The sequence below is a fragment of the Pyrus communis genome, chromosome 12, assembly GCF_041283825.1.
Source record: "Pyrus communis isolate YQ-2024b chromosome 12, ASM4128382v1, whole genome shotgun sequence".
Lineage (NCBI taxonomy): Eukaryota > Viridiplantae > Streptophyta > Magnoliopsida > Rosales > Rosaceae > Pyrus > Pyrus communis.
The window spans coordinates 9384542-9401976 of record NC_142576.1 but is presented as its reverse complement, the minus strand read 5'-3'; the positions used below and the strand labels follow the sequence as shown (position 1 = coordinate 9401976).

The 17435-nt window shown below is 39.1% G+C and overlaps 1 long non-coding RNA gene and 1 pseudogene across 2 annotated transcripts; one reads left to right on the top strand and one right to left on the bottom strand.

Annotated features, from left to right (window-relative positions):
• The first annotated feature begins 1224 nt into the window (after positions 1-1224).
• LOC137745680 (LRR receptor-like serine/threonine-protein kinase EFR) lies at positions 1225-4789 on the top strand (annotated as a pseudogene). The gene is made up of 2 exons (XR_015954489.1): positions 1225-4008; positions 4098-4789. The product of XR_015954489.1 is annotated as an LRR receptor-like serine/threonine-protein kinase EFR (transcript).
• A 363-nt stretch (positions 4790-5152) lies between these two features.
• LOC137745681 (uncharacterized) lies at positions 5153-6290 on the bottom strand. Its single transcript, XR_011069707.2, has 4 exons — positions 5975-6290; positions 5718-5853; positions 5520-5602; positions 5153-5429 (listed from the first exon to the last, which is right to left on the bottom strand). It is a non-coding gene; the product is annotated as an uncharacterized LOC137745681 (long non-coding RNA).
• Between the last annotated feature and the right edge of the window lie 11145 nt (positions 6291-17435).

Below are 17435 nucleotides of genomic sequence, written 5' to 3'. Positions count from 1 at the left end.
AAACAATAACTTTGACATTTTGGTTTTCCAACAATTAACAATTTAAGAAATCAGAACACATTTATTCTATGTGCAGTTCAACCCTCTTGAAGACTTGAGTTGCTGACTTCGATCTCTCCAAGCTCCCTTGCCCTTGGGAAGGAGAAAGTCAAATGTATTAAAGATGTGATTAATAACCAAATCCTATTGTTAAAGCTCTCCTTATTAAAGACCAACTCGATTAGTTAAAAAAAATCACAATTAAATCCAATTAGGGATTCTATGAGATAATTCTAAGATACTTATAATTAAACAATATATTCGGGATAATTCTTTTCTTCATCCAATAGATGACACACTTTGGTCAACTAGACGCCGACACATGGCGCGAGATCCCTCTACTCATGGCCGGCCACAACTTCCTATAAATACCCCATTTTCCATCAATTTCGGGTAAGCCTTTGTTACACAAGTAAGCCTCCCCCAGAGAAACTAACTTAGGCATTAAAGATCAAAGACCAAACTCTCCCTCACCATGAACCATTGCCCAAACTCCCCCCCTCCACTTCGTGGGCGTGTGACTTTGGTCTTTGATTAAAGTTGATTAATTGTTTTGAAGGTACAAATTCATCAAGATGGAAGACGGCGAATTTTTGCTACCACATTGTGCATACCAAGTAAATGAAACTTGGTTTCGAATTTCACATCGAAAAGACAAAAAGAAAAAGCCAAAGAGTGTTTTCTATTTGCGGTCTGTACATATTTGGGTAAGGGTGGAGCTTGGATGAACTACTCGTGGTAAGTTGAGTTTGTTGAATTTTTCTTTTCTCCACTATAAAAATTCTAATGCGTTGAATATTTCGTTTGTCCACTATAAATATTCTCACACTCATAAAAAGTTTCATAATTGTTTGAATTTTTGTCCGTCCCACTCAAAGTTTTCCAACACTTCCACAAAGAAAGGCTTTTTTCTTTCTTTCATGGACAAAACTGAGGCTCAATCACTCGTTGATTCCAGAGGTAGGGCCTGTAATTATGCCCAATTGGACTGTGAGGACAAAGACCTGGGAGCTGCAGACTAATTTGCTCTTCCAATTCCTTGCTAGACACGGTGGGAGCTGTGGGCTATTTTCGGTCTCTTCACAATCACTGGCTATAATTCAATCAAGATTATGTTCTATGTGAGAAGATATATCGTGTATTTGTGTTTCGTGTGCATTCGTGTAAACGAAACTTGATTTCTAATTTCACAGCCAAAAGAGAGAGAAAAAAAAAAAAACAGAGTTTCTTATTTGGAATCTATATTTTGGTGAGGATGGAGCATGCACGTACTACTGGAGGCAGGCTGAGTTTGGTTAAACTCTTTCATGGCTTCATTCTGTTATGCATGAGCACACGTATGGGATCTGCAGCACTCTCCAGCACTAGTCTTGGAAATGAAACTGATCGCATGGTGCTACTCAACTTCAAGAAAAGCATCACTCAAGATCCTCTCCATGTCATGAGCTCATGGAATGAATCCGTCCATTTCTGCGGTTGGGTAGGCATTACGTGCAACCATTACACCAGAAGAGTCTTCATGTTGAACCTGCAAGATCAGAAATTGGCAGGCTCTTTACCTCATTCTATAGGAAACCTTTCCTATCTTGCTAGAATCAGCCTAGGAAGCAATAGCTTTCGTGGTGAAATTCCTGAAGAAATCGGTCGTCTGCAAAGCCTGCACTTTCTCAACTTGTCTCACAATTCCTTCTGCGGGAAAATTCCAACCAATTTATCCCAGTGTACACAACTAAAGACGATTGAGTTTGGTCACAATGAGCTTATTGGGTCAATTCCAAACCAACTCAGTTCCTTGTTGAAATTAAATCATATGGGGTTTGATAATAACAATCTCACTGGAACCATCCCGACTTGGATAGGAAACTTTTCTTCTCTGCATCACTTTGATCTTAGCTTTAACAACTTGCGAGGAAGCATACCCAATGAGCTCGGGCGGCTAACAAGATTGCGAAGATTCACACTTCAAGAAGACAATCTCTCTGGTATAATCCCTGCTTCAATCTATAATATTTCTTCCATATCCTTGTTTGGTGTTGTTCTAAACCAACTGCATGGAGAGCTACCGCCAAATGTCGGCACTACTCTTCCTAATCTCCAAAAATTTGTCGGTGGCAGCAACAAATTCACAGGAAATATTCCCGCATCATTGGTAAATGCTTCTAGACTAGAAGTTTTTGACTTTGCTAAAAATGATCTTACTGGAACAATTCCTGCTGAAAATCTTGGATCCTTACGAAGCTTAGTTAAGCTAGACCTTAATAGCAATAGGCTGGGAAGTGGGAAAACTGGCGAACTGAATTTTCACCAAATTTTTGGCTAATTGTACTAGTCTTGAGTTGTTGAATCTTTACAAAAATCAATTTGGAGGAAAATTGCCCGTATCCATTTCCAACCTTTCTACCACACTAAGAAATCTTTATCTGGGGACAAATTTGATACATGGAAGCATCCCCTTGGGTATTGAAAATCTTGTAAATTTGGCCGATATTGGAATGGAGAATAACGATTTCAGTGGTAGTCTCCCTAAAGAAATTGGGAAGCTTCAGAAATTGGAAGACTTAAGTTTGGGCGACAACAATTTTTCTGGACCAATCCCATCATCTCTAGGTAACTTGACTTTATTGACACAACTCTATCTATACAACAATAGATTTGCTGGAAACATACCACCAAGTCTAGGAGATTGCCAACATCTACTAGCACTTGACCTTTCTGGAAACAATCTTACAGGCACCATACCTACAGAGATTTTTAGGCTTTCATCCCTTTCAATTTATTTGGTAATGTCAGACAACCAGTTGACAGGTCCAGTGCAATCTGAAGTTGGTCTTTTGGTAAATCTAGTAGAGCTAGATTTATCAAGAAACAATTTATCAGCTGAAATTCCCCCAAGCATTGGAAGTTGTATTATGTTGGTGCGTTTGTATTTGGGAGGTAATGAGTTTCAAGGAATAATTCCTCAATCTCTTAAAAGTTTAAGAAGCCTGGAAGAGATGGATCTTTCACGCAATAACTTATTCGGGCAGATTCCTGAATTTCTAACCAAGTATAGATTTCTTAGGCATCTCAACCTTTCATATAACAATTTTGAGGGTAAAATGCCTGAAGAAGGAATCTTTTCAAATGCAACTGGTCTCTCAATTCTTGGAAATCCTAAGCTCTGTGGTGGCAGCTCGAAATTACATTTACCTGCTTGCCCCAACATGCCTCATTCATCTCGAGGACTACTTGCCCGAAAAGTAATCATCCCAGTAGCTTGTGCACTTGCCTTCATAATTGCTATGTCTTGCTTCATTGTTGCTTGCTCAATGCTTAAAAAACGAAGAGGTATACCTGCAACTTCATGTTCTTATAAAGATTGGAAATCAGGAGTCTCTTACTCAGAACTTGTTGAATCCACTAACGGGTTCTCTAGGGAAAATTTGATTGGTTCAGGAAGTTTTGGTTCTGTTTACAAAGGAGTAGCCCCCGGTGATGGAACTCTAGTTGCAGTAAAGGTATTAAACCTTCAACAACAAGGAGCATCCAAGAGTTTTATGGATGAATGCAAAGCTTTGAGAAGCATAAGACACCGTAATCTTCTCAAGGTCATAACTGCATGCTCAAGCATTGACAATCAGGGTCAAGATTTCAAAAGTCTAGTTTTTGAGTACATGGTGAATGGAAGCCTAGATATGTGGTTGCATCCGAGACATGATGAGCAATCTCAAAGCAAGAGATTGAGCCTTATCCAAAGACTCAATATTGCAATTGATGTTGCTTTAGCATTGGATTATCTCCACCACCGTTGTGAAACTTCAATTGTTCATTGTGATATGAAGCCAAGTAATGTTCTTCTTGACGAAGATATGGTAGCTCACGTTGGTGACTTTGGTTTAGCAAGGTTCCTCTTGGCAGAGTCTGATGATCCATCTCAAAGTCAAACCATGTCAACCGAGTTAAAGGGTTCGATAGGTTACATTCCTCCAGGTATGAGTTTCTATCACTTCCAATGTTTTCTCTTCTTAATAACTTATCACTAGGCCAAATTAAGTTCTAATGTAAGTATTGAATGGCAGAGTATGGCATGGGAGGTCAAGTTTCCATCTTTGGAGATATTTATAGCTTTGGAATATTGTTGCTAGAAATATTCACAGGAAGAAAACCTACAGATGACACGTTCAACGATGGTCAAAGCATTCGCCAGTTCGCTACCATAGCGATGCCTGACCATGCCATGGACATAGTTGACCCTTCATTGCTCATTGAATGTGGAGATGTAGATGGCAGCCGACTTGAAGCAAGAAGGTTGGAGGAATGCTCAGTTGCAGTCATTCAAATTGGACTCTCTTGCTCTGCAATATCACCGCCAGAGCGGATGCTTATGGATGTTGTTGTCAACAAATTGAAGAAAATTAGAGAATCATATCTCAATTAAGAGGTACATGCTAGAAATATAAATGTGAGTCCCGTTCTCGTAGACACTGTTGCGCAAGAAAATTGTGATTAACCACCTTTCGATCTTAATCCAACAATGGAGGACTTAAGATCGAATGGTGGGTGACCACAATTTTTTTCAACCACAGGATCTAGGATAACGGGACTGATAAATGTGAGGTTAAGTTTGTTGTAAAATTAACGTTGTCTCATGTTTGTGTGCAAGAAATCATTTGAATAAGGATATTATATGTATCAAATTTGTGTGACATCATGTAAGGTTGAACTCAGCATTTCATATAGTAGAATAAGGAAAGAATGTTTCATTTGTTAATGGTTAATTTTCAATGAAGTCTATGACTCTGTTATCTTCATCCCGAGTTCACTGATGCAAATCAATAAAGTGTATTGGATTACATTCAAATATTGATGGCATATACTTGACATAGGGGAAATAATAACTCCAAAATACGAGGAATCGATCTGCATATGAACATATGGAGCCTGTTTCTGTTCGATCAATAGACTCAATACATATGCCAGCCTCAGTTACTCACTTTCTTGCGAAGGCTCATGCAAACATACTAAAACAAAAATTCACTAGGTTGCCACATAATAGTTCCAGCGATTCTGTTTTCACAAAGAAGCAACTGTATCCAGGTAATATTTATGTGTTATCCAGATCAAAAAACCTTACTTAAACAGAAGAATTTGAATTCATTAGGTTCAGCCTTGAAAGCCGAATATATGGCACTCTCAGGATGAAAATGTTATCAGTGTTTTAAGGCATCAATCCTGTCTTACTACTTAGTCCATTACACAAAGCAAGCAATTTTGTTGCATGAAGACCAACTCCGAACATGACCAACTTGATCAAACATTTCATTAAAAAAATAATTAGCATACAATAGAAAACCTTGACTTACACTTTTTCCATCATAGGAATGAAGATTGTCCCACTGCAATCGGTTAGCCTGTCATTCACAAACCCAGAATCAGCACACTACAACACAAAATAGGCGCACAACAATCATATCCTATCATAAAATCCATGACACCATTACCCTCTCCAATTTATACAGGGGCCCATCCTGGAAATCACCTTAGCTGCATTACAAAAGCTTTCCATGACTGGAACTGCACTACCCTAACAACCAAAATGCATACCCAAATCATCAACCAAACAATTTTGTAGCATCTAATCAAATTTATCTATTGCATTGCATAACAAATTATCAATTAATAGAGAATACGCAATTTACATTCCCATCGGCGTGAAGGCTCGACTGTAATCAAGTTTAACATCCTCCAGTCTCAAATTACAGCCTTCCAGCATATTCACGACATCGGTCTTCAGCGTATTCCTCGAGATTCCGAGCAGCTTCCCATACGCCAAACCTGAAAATATCATATATACACATTACCACATTCACCATTTGAAATTAATCACAAAAATCGTAAACCCTAACTTATGGAAATGAAAAATGTCTGCGGCAGTCGGCAGGTCAGTTTATTATACCTGATGTTGGTGTTCAAGAAATGGATCGATCGGTGTGAGGCGTCGTGCATCTGATCGGAAGGCGAAGGCTCCCGAGGCTGATCAGACGGCGGAGTCTTGAGTTGGGTTCTCCGCTTTCGTCGAGAACCGTCTCGCCGGTTCGCAAAGGACCGAAGGGAGGGTGCGGTTCTGCGCCACGGCCATACGGGCGGCGACGTTGGACGTGATTGTAGCACGACAGAGACCGAGCTTCCACATTTTGTTCTTTGGTGGTTGTCGTGTTGAAAAAGAGGAATTTGAGAAGTGCCCGTAATTGTAGCGAAATTATAAATTTTGCCCCTGGTAAGCTAATAGTGGGCTGTTGCTTTTCCTTCATTATATTAGGCTTGGGGAAAGCCAGGTTTGAGCTATCTTAGACCTGGTTTGGTACTGAGGTGATTCTGAAAAAAGCTACTATAAAAAAAAGCTGGGAGCTGTTTTTGTGTTTGGTAAACACTCAGCTTCAGCTTTTTTTCACAGTTTTGGATGAAAAAAAGCCAAAAACAAGAAGTTGCAAAACCCAGCTTTGAAAAACCGGTTATTTTTCACATCTGTTTTACATAAAAGTTTACCAAACACTCTAATACTGGTTTTTTTTTTTTCAAAAGTACTTTTACAAAAAAGTTTACCAAACACTATGCTGCTTTATTTTACAGCTGCTTATTCTTACAGCACATCAAAAGCAGCTTTTTTTCAAAGCACAGCAATATCAAACCAGCCCTTAAGCTTAGCCCAAAAGAATGAATAGTCTTCTATGAGAAGGCGCAAGTGAAGCTAAACAAGTACAATGTATGGAAATTCTATCATGCGGACTCTAACGGTCCACGTAATAAATAAATAAATTTTGTATGTTCGTCGAAGTAACCATAGGCATCGAGAGTACTATTTTTCTTTTTACTCAAGTGTTGCGAGAGAATAAATGCATTATAAAACACCAAGTGCAAAAGTGAATATTCTTAATCATTTGAATTACAAGGTCGTTGCAACTGTATAATACTTGAATTGTTCACTTATAATGAGACTAAATGCCACTAAAGCCTCGTTTGGCACGTTGTATATGACCATCGGATAATACTAATAATATGAAATCGGTGTTTAGTAAATTTTGTATTAAGAGCAGTTCCATCGTTGCTAAGGCCCCCCAGGCTATTTACTATTTAATCCACTCAGTGAACAGTAACTACTCTTAATGAGTAGTAACTACCCTTTGCATCTCCATCCCTACACTGACTGAATAACCCTAGCAATAGGCAATAAAATATTAGTAATTTTTTTAAATAATACAAAATAATTTTATTTGTAATTTCGGATATGATTTTTAATCGGTTTTGTTGTACCACTTTCTATTAAAAAAAATTAATTAATTAAATATTAAAAAAAACCAAAAAACCAAAAAAAACCACCCACACCCAAATCCCTCCCCCCGGCCCAAAGCACCCAAACCTTCCTTCACCACCTCACTGCCGCCTCTCTTCCTCCATCTTCACCATCCCATCCAGCTCAGCCCCCATCAAAGGTCCCGATCTTCCCCGCTCCCTAGCCAAACTCTCTCTCTCTCTCTCTCTCTCTCTTCGCCCCCCCCCCCAAAAAACAAATCCCAAATCGTGCGATCTAGGCGCGCGAGTAGAAGGAGGGGGATCGCGATCTGGGTTTTACATTTTTTAATTTTTTAATTTTTTTTTACTTTTTTTATTATTTTTTTACATTTTATTAATATTTTATATTTTTATTAATTTTATATTATGGCTAACGTCGCCCTGACGTCAGCCTTTTGTCACATTGCCTTCAGGCTCTCGGGCTGGCAACTTGTGACGGGCCTCTTCCATGGGCTCGCTTGGACTCCATCGCCATCACATGCTGGACATCTCCCTCTAGCTATTTGCCCTGTTCCAAAGCCAGTCCACTAGGCAATAGCCCACGGTGAAACTACTCTAATAAGCACCGGATTATTTAATCTGGCCCCACCATTTTAATACCGCTCACACCCGCTTAATTATTCACTCCAAAATCTTGGTATTATTAGTCGGACTTTGCCAAAGAAGAATCACGCCCATTTTTCTCCAACCTATCCCGCCATCTGCTCTTAGGCATCGCAACCTCTGATCAGCAGATAGGAAAATAGATCCAAAGAGATGTCAGATCGAACGATTCACACCAAGCTGATGCGAACAGAGTACCAAAGGTAGCTGAAGTAAATTTAGAACCTAAAATTTGAGTTTTACGATTGGAGTATGTCAATGGGACTCAGCATCGACAAACTCCTTTGCTAGGACGCTTTAGCGAGACCCCAAATAACCGTGGGACAACCATGCCCTCCCTCCGCTTCCTTTGCTCTCTGCTATCCAACAAAATCACACCACCAAACCACTCTCACTCTCCCCTCGTCCTGCTTGACTGCAACAGTGTCTCTTTTAGGCAGCAAAATCATATCCAGCGTCTGTGTTGTTTGCTCTCTGCCACTGGTTCAAAGGAAGACGAGGATGTTCCTGTGCCAGAGGAACGGTGGGCAGGACGGTGGGAATCCTGCCCAGGCTTTGATGTTCTTGTTGATGGAAAATCAAACAATTTGGGTTGTGACGTTGATCAGGAGTGCTTTCCAACACTTCACGAGGAGCACAGGGAGCTGAATATCCGTTTCCTGTGCCATTTGAATTAGATGACCTTGCAATTATATAATATTGGCTTAATTAGATTAATAGTTCCCGTGATGATATGGTAGTTAAAAGATAGCCTCTGTGGTGTGTTAGAGTATATAACAGAATCCTTTAGATTGTGACATCTGTCAATATTAGAGTGGTTAGATTACAAGAGTTTGTTAGTCCTAACTGTAAAGATTAGGATACAATTGAGCTTGTTGTAAGAAGATAAGACTATATAAGTCTGAAAAGAGTGTGAAATTGACTATTAAGAAAATATACGATAAAAGTGCTTTCTTCCTCTCTGAGTATCTCCTTCTCTTCTTTCTTCTTAGTTCTTCATGTTTCTACACCATGTTTGACATCGTATCACTCGCCATTAAAGCTTTGATTGTAAGCTTCTTCGATTCTGGTTTCTCGTGCTTCCGCTACATTTCTACGTCTACTTCTCTGAGATTCTGTGTTCTCTGCGATTTCTGGGTTCTTGATTCTTGCCCGTCTCTACGATCTTTCCTCTACAAATTCTTGCCTGCCAAGTGTTTGTTCTTATTCCTCAAAGAAATTTTTTCAACATGGTCACTGCTAATCAACTGCAAATCTTGCAGTCCCCAATCACTGGGTTGATTTCGTTGGTTTCAACATCGGGTTCTGTTAAGTTAGATGATACCAACTATCTTCAATGGCAATTTCAGATGAAGTTGATGCTTGCAGGATATGGGATCATGGATTTTGTTGATGGTACAAATCTGTGCCCTTCTCAGTTTTCATCTTCTTGCTCCAGCGACTCTGAGGTTGCTTCTACTGGGTCGGGTCCAAGAATTGAATTTGATGATTATAAGGTTTAGAAGATGCATGACAGGGCTTTGATGCAACTCATTATTGCAACCTTGTCTTCTATGGTTATCTCTTGTGCAGTTGGAAGTACAAGTGCAAGAGGCTTATGGGTGCGTCTCCAAGAACAGTTCTCTGCTGTTAGCAAGACTTCTATTTTTCAACTAAAGTCCGATCTTCAAACAATCAAGAAAGGGTATGATTATGTGAATGCGTATCTGCAACGCATCAAAGAAGCAAGGGGTTACCTTGCTGTGGCTGGAGTTAAGTTTGAAGATGAAGATATTGTAATCTTGGCACTTAATGGCCTTCCTGCTGAATACAACACCTTCAGGTGCGTAATTTGAGGAAGAGAGAAGGTAATTGCACTTAAAGAGTTTCGTGCTCAGTTACTTGCAGAGGAAGCAACAATTGAGAGCAATTCTTGCAGTTCATTTCCTACTGCAATGATGGTTAAAAATCAAGATTCCAACTTTGGGGCTTCATCTTCTGCATATCAAGGGTCTATCAATTCTAGATTTCAGAACTCAAATGGCTTTCATGAGAATTCTGAACAATCTCAATTCTACAATGGTGGAATAAGTCCCAGTATAAGGGTAAAGGCAAAGCTGCATATAATCAAGGGCAAAAGTAGTACAACAATCAAGGCCAGAGGTATTATAATTCCAAACCAGTTGTTCATGACTATGCTCTTGGAATTCTTGGTAATCCATCTCAGATCAATAATGGTGCTTCATCGTCTAATGTCACTTGTCAGTTATGCAATCAGCAAGGTCATAGCGCTGCTACTTGCATATATAGAAATGTTGATTCTGATTCTGAGAAATGCCAAATTTGTGACAGGAATAATCATATTGCAAAAACATGCTTTTACAGAAATAAAGAAAGAAACAATCAGTCACAGATGATTGCCATGAATGGTGTTTTTCCTGGTTCTATGCAGCCTCAGTATATGAATCCTATGCCTTCCATGATGAACATGGTTCCTTCTCATATGTCTAATATGATGAATATGATGCCTCCAAATATGTCTCCTTCCATGAATGCATCCACTTCTTATGCATCCACTTCTCACACTCATAAAAAGTTTCATAATTGTTTGAATTTTTTGTCCGTCCCACTCAAATTTTTCCAACACTACCACAAAGAAGGGTTTTTTTCTTTCTTTCTTTCATGTACTAATTTGGTCTTCCAACACCTTGCTAGACAATATGGTCATAAAATCTTGTTTCTTATGCATTCGTGTAAAAGAAACTTGGTTTCTTATTTCTTCCTTTTATGTTTCAACTTGTTTCTAATGAAGTACTTTTAGTAAGTCTTTATGAGCAAAAGTGTTTCTTACAAAAACAATCCTAAAAGGAAGACCTGGGAGCTACAGTATTTGCTCTTCCAATCCCTTGCTAGACACGGTGGGAGTTGCGGACTATTTTCGGTCTTCTCACAATCACTGGCTATAATTCAATCAAGATTACGTTCTATGTGATAAGATATATCATGTATTTGTGTTTCGTATGCATTCGTGTAAACGAAACTTGATTTCTAATTTCACAGCCAAAAGAGAGAAAAACAGAGTTTCTTATTTGGAATCTATATTTTGGTGAGGATGGAGCATGCACGTACTACTGAAGGCAGGCTGAGTTTGTTTAAACTCTTTCATGGCTTCATTCTTTTATGCATGAGCACGCGTATGGGATCTGCAGCACTCTCCAGCACTAGTCTTGGAAATGAAACTGATCGCATGGCGCTACTCAACTTCAAGAAAAGCATCACTCAAGATCCTCTCCATGCCATGAGCTCATGGAATGAATCCGTCCATTTCTGCGGTTGGGTAGGCGTTACGTGCAACCATTACACCAAAAGAGTCTTCATGTTGAACCTGCAAGATCAGAAATTGACAGGCTCTTTACCTCCTTCTATAGGAAATCTTTCTTATCTTACTAGAATCAACCTAGGAAGCAACAGCTTTCGTGGTGAAATTCCTGAAGAAATTGTTCGTCTGCAAAGCCTGAACTTCAACGATCCAAAACGTTTATTTTTCAGGTCTTCACTTGTAGATCATCCTTGCAAAATGGTAATTTAATCTCGAAACCGTTTACCCAATTGATTGTCTTGATCAAAATTTCAATGTTTCTTAGAACACAGTGTTTATCAATTTCTTTGACCTCAATTAGATACCTCAAACATTTCCGATTTTGCCAATTTTTTGCAAGGATGATTAATGAAGTGTAACTTGAAAAATAAATCGTTTGGATCATTGAAGTTAGATGTGAAATGGGGCCCATAACTGAAGACCCCTTTAGATAAAGGGCTTGATATAATAATATTACTTTTTTTTTAACAACCTATATTATCTACACTAAGGGAGAGGAGGATGGACTTAGCCTCACAATGAGCTACCAACCGATCACGGTAGCAAGTTGGCACACCCTCATTCACAAGAAAGACATAGTTAACTCATAATGACTCGGTCTATGCTTCACATAGGCAGGTTTATAATGTTTAGGGTCAACAGACATACAACGACTATGGGTTCAATGATGTTCGATGGAATTAATTAGATTAGCTTTCCAAGTTGTGCGGTGAGACAGGGAAGAGACAGTACAGTGATAATATGTTTCCTTTTGGTGATGTGGAGGAAGAGGAGGAGGATGAGGAAATGGTGGACCAACGACGATCGACTTGGATGATAAGGAGGAAGAGATTGCGAGGTGGTTTTAGAAGGCACGAGGACTTTATGAGATTATTCCATTATGCTTTAATATAGGACTTTATGAGATTTTAACAGCGCCGATGCTCTATTACCTATAAGGACACATGTCAAAGAGTTCACAAAGACACACTGAAGGAGACAACCATTTTAAGACAACAAACCCGCGGCCGAGGGCAAAAACCTACTAGAGCTGCAAACTAATTTGATATTCCAATTCCTTGCTAGACACAATAGGAGATGTGGACTACTTTTGGTCTCCTCGTAATCACTAGCTATAATTCAATCAAGATTATGTTATGTATGATCATATATAGTGTTTCGTATATATGGAGCCAAAAATAATCAAAAAAATTATGAGGCTCGCACGTGGACTTCTATTTGTAACTGAGGACAATGCTCTTTCTAAATTGGCGATGCCCACATTTATTCCACGTGCAACCCGCTTGAAGAGCTAAGCTGCTGACTACGATCTCAAAAACTTCGTTGCCCATTGCAAGGAGAAAAGTCAAAGGTATTAAAGATAGGGATAATAACCAAATATCTTTAAAACTTTCCTTATTGAAGACCAAATCATCAGGCAAGGAATCACAATCAAATCCACTCAGAGATTCCACGAGATAATTCCAAGACATTGTTAATTAAATAATATATTCGGGATAATTCTCTCCTCCATCCAACATAGGACACCTTGGCCAACTAGTCGCCTACACATGGCGCAAGATCCCTTTCCCTATGGTCGGCCACATTTCCCTATAAATACCCAAATTTCCACTAATTTCTGGTAAACTTTTGCTATGTAATTATGCCTAAACTCTTTCTTTTTTCAGAGAAACTGTCGTAGGCATCGAAGATCCATTGGCCGAACCCCCTCCCCCACTTTGTGTGCACGTGGCTTTTTTTTGGTGTCTTTGATCAAAGGTGTTTAATTATTCTGTACATGCAAATTCGTCAAGACTAAAGATGACGGATTTTTGCTACACAAATTGGTGATTCATTGAGGTCCTGGTTTAATTCTTGAAGAAGTTCTTGCAATTCCTTTCAGAACTTCACCCTTTTGAATTTTTCTAGGTGCTCCCAATCTTTAAATTTTAAATTCCTTGATTCACATGACTAAAGGAAGGAAAATATGGCTGAAAATCCAGAAACCACAACAAACGTTAAGCCCAATGTGCCTGGACATAGACTGGAGAAGGAGACCCTGAAGTAGCCCTGCATCATCACTCATCGCAGTTACGCACAGCTGCTAGAGGCCCCTTGCCACCACAATAGACCTCCGTAGCAATAGCCCAACCTACAAGCCCATATGCTGAGTTTGACACCCAATCCGTATTGGCCCAGCCTAAGCCACAACGCAGGCTTAGGCGCGACATGCCTGATAATGCTCCAGTAGCCGAGGAGCAAGCCCAAGCCCAGTAAGCTCAGCGGGCAGCGCCTAACCCAACAGCCAACCAAACGGGTTGGCCTACATAGTGGCCTATGCCTGCATCAGTGATCGCGCCTCTGAAATAGCTCTTGAGCTCCAAACTAGTTCGATCGAACTTGTTGGCTTGACCCGCGAATCGATGATTGAACTGGTGGATTTCTCGCCCTATTTTTGGGTGATTTGACCTATCTGGGCTTAAATATGATGTACCTTGGCCAACACCCTCACGTAGCAGCCCCCCTTGGTGAATTAACTCATTGAGCACATTGAGATGTAATGCACTCTAGATTAGGTGTTTTGAAGCATAATGAGGATGAATGAGGATATTTCTTTCCAACAGCGCCCCAATAAGCATCTCCACCTACCAGTCTTTGGCTTGCTTACGGTTGTTTCTTCTTTTATAGGTACACGAATTTGAGCATCTCCACCTTCTAGTGTAAACTTGGTTCCAACAATTGTGATTCCTTACTCGATTGAGTTGATTTACAATTAGGTCAGTAATAAAGATAGGATTCAGTGATTAATCATATCTTTAATGCCTTTGACTTTTCTCCTTGCCATGGACAGGAGAGTTTGATGAGGTTGTAATCAACTGAGCAGGCAGACTACGCCCATTCCCTTATGAGTAGCTTTAGGAAACTAAGGGTCCCCCCTTATATTCTCCCTCCATTCGCAAAGGTCAATTGTCGACGTCTCCGCGGGGATAATCATGCGGGCCTCACTAATTTAATGAAGGTATTTTTGTCTTCTTCAAGTAAAAGTCCACGTGTCAGGTCTATGATTTTTCAGATTATTTTTTGTGTCACACATATCTCACAGGCACCACATATTTCATCTTGAGTGTTCTTTATTTCTATCTGGAAGCTAAAACTTCAAACAAGACATCCTTTAGATTTGTCGTTTGTTGTGGATGTTATTACTTTTTCAATTTCACACTCACACAGATGCACGTGTCTTATAACATGAACGAATTGGTAACCTTATGGTGTGATGGTCACACTGAGAAAATTTCTCCCTAATATGAAATATGTGGTCCGGCAATTGTGTGATACTATGTCGCAACATGATATAATAAGGAGAATCAAACGACAATCCTTCGCCAGAAAACTAGCAACCCTAGAATTCACTAGGAAGAAAGAGAGTAAACTCACATTTGATTGATAATGAGCAGTGTACGTTCCAAACATAAAACCAGACCCTAATGTTCAAATAGAAAATAAAACAAACAACTAACAAAGTTCTAAAACTATCCCTAAACTTATAACGCTTTTTTGGAATAGTAAATGAAGGATTTTAGCCAAAATTGCATCGTTCTCTTCAAAACAACATATTATAGGCTCTATTACGATACCGATGACCAGACCTACATTCTGCCAGCCTTGCTATCAATTTTGCGTCTTCCGAGCTGCTCTTCGATCCGCTTTGCCATCTATTTTACATCATACTATTAAGGGGTTTTCATTTTAGATGTTTAGTTTAAGTTCCGAAGTAACTTATCATTTCAAAGCTTGTTGGTAATTAATCCAAATTTGATCACCAATAATATTTTACGCATTTGATTGTTATTTTTCCATGGCCCTTGCTAGTTTTTTTTTTTTTTTTTGCATATTATCAGCTAGAGATTAGAGTACATGAGATATAACAATGCTCAAATGTTTGTAAAGCACTTTGGGATGACCGATGAGACTTAACTAATAAAGTAATTAGTGCTTTAATCTTTGAAAGATGGCCCATGTATTGTTTGAACTAAGAAGGGCATTTGTTTAATTGTTTTTCTAAAGTTAGCAGATAATTGTGGATGTCTACGTTAAAAATCACACTCCAGCAATTGGCAAAGGAAGGAAAGTGTGCCAAGCGAAGGTATGAATTGAATGGTAGGCCCTGCAGGTATAGAAAATAAGTCCACATCAACAAACACCTTGAGTGTGAGAACAAGGAGGCATCGATAGATATGGATCGAATTTGGTCTTCCAAGTCTTGGCTAGATGGGAGCTTACTCTCTGTGGTCCTCACATTTACTAGCTAGCCATCTCAAAATGCTTCAATTTCTACTTTTCTTTTGGGTCATTTGAACAAGGACAAAACTGAGGCTCAATGACCACATAAATCTTAGTTTACTCTTCATCAATTAGAAAACCATTTGAACCCTTCAAACACGTAAATCTTAGTTAAGTCATCATCATGCAATCAACCAGTCGTTGATTCCAGAGAGGTAGGGCCTGTAATTACACCCAATTTGACTGTGAGGACAAAGACTAATTTGCTCTTCAAATTCCTTTGCTAGACACGGTGGGAGCTGTGGACTATTTTCGGTTTCCTCCCAAGTTATTGACTATAATTAAATCAAGTTTATGTTCTATGTGATAAGATATATCGTGTATTTGTGTTTCGTATGCATTCGAGTAACAAAACTTGATTTCTAATTTCACAACCAAAAGAGAGAAAAAATAAATAAATAAGTAAAAAAGAGTTTCTTATTTGCGATCTGTATTTTGGTGAGGATGGAGCATGCATGTACTACTGGCGATCGGCTGAGTTTGGTTAAACTCTTTCATGGCTTCATTCTTTTATGCATGAGCACGCGTATGGGATCTGCAGCACTCTCCAGCGCTAGTCTTGGAAATGAAACCGATTGCATGGCGGTACTCGACTTCAAGAAAAGATCACTCAAGATCCTCTCCATGTCATTAGCTCATGGAATGATTCCGTCCATTTCTGCGGTAGGGTAGGCGTTATGTGCGCCCATTACACCAAAAGAGTCTTGATGTTGAACCTACAAGATGAAAAATTGGCAGGCTCTTTACCTCCTTCTATAGGGAATATTTCCTATCTTACTAGAATCAACCTAGTAAACAATTGAAATTCCTGAAGAAATTGGTCGTCTGCAAAGCTTGCACATTCTCAACTTGCCTCACAGTTCCTTCAGCGGGAAAATTCCAACCAATTTGTCCCAGTGCAAACAATTGTGTGATACTGTGACGACAATCCTTATCTAGAAAACAATTAGCAACCTAGAATTCACTAGGAAGAACGAGAGAGTAAACTCACGTTCGATTGATAATAAGCATCAATCCTTACACCAATAAGATGTATTTATATGTTCAAAACATAAAACCAAACCCTAATGTTCAAATAGGAAATAAAACAAACAATTAACAAAATTCTAAAAGTATCCCTAAAACTTAAAAACGCTGTTTTGGAATAGTAAACGATGGATTTTTGCAAAAATTGCATTGTTCTCTTCAAAACGACATATTATAGGCTCTACTACGATATTGACAACGAGACTTGCATTTTGCCAGCCTTACAGTCAGTTTTGCATCTTCCGAGCTACTCTTCAATGTTTGAGTTTAAGTTCGAACGTAAGTTATCATTTCAGAGCTTATTGGTATTAATCCATATTTGATCGCCAATAATCTTTTACACATTTGATTTCGCTTTTCCATGGCCCTTGCTAGTTTTTGGCAGAGTAGCAGCTAGAGACTAGAGTACCTGAGATATAACAATGCTTAAATGTTTGGAAACCACTTGGGGATGACTGATGAGATTTAACTAATAAAGTAATTAGTGCTTTAATCGTTGAAAGATGGCCAATGTATTGTTCGAACTAAGAAGGGCATTTTTTTTAAATTCTATTTCTAAGTTAGCAGATAATTGTGGATGTCTACGTTAAATTCACACTCCAACAATTGGAAAAGCGTGCCATGCTAAGGTATGAATTGAGTGGTAGGCCCTGCAGGTATAGAAAATAAGTATGAGTCCAAATTAACAAACATCTTGAATGTGAGAACAAGGAGCCATCGACAGATGTGGATTGAGGGGATGTTTGGGACTGTTTTTGGA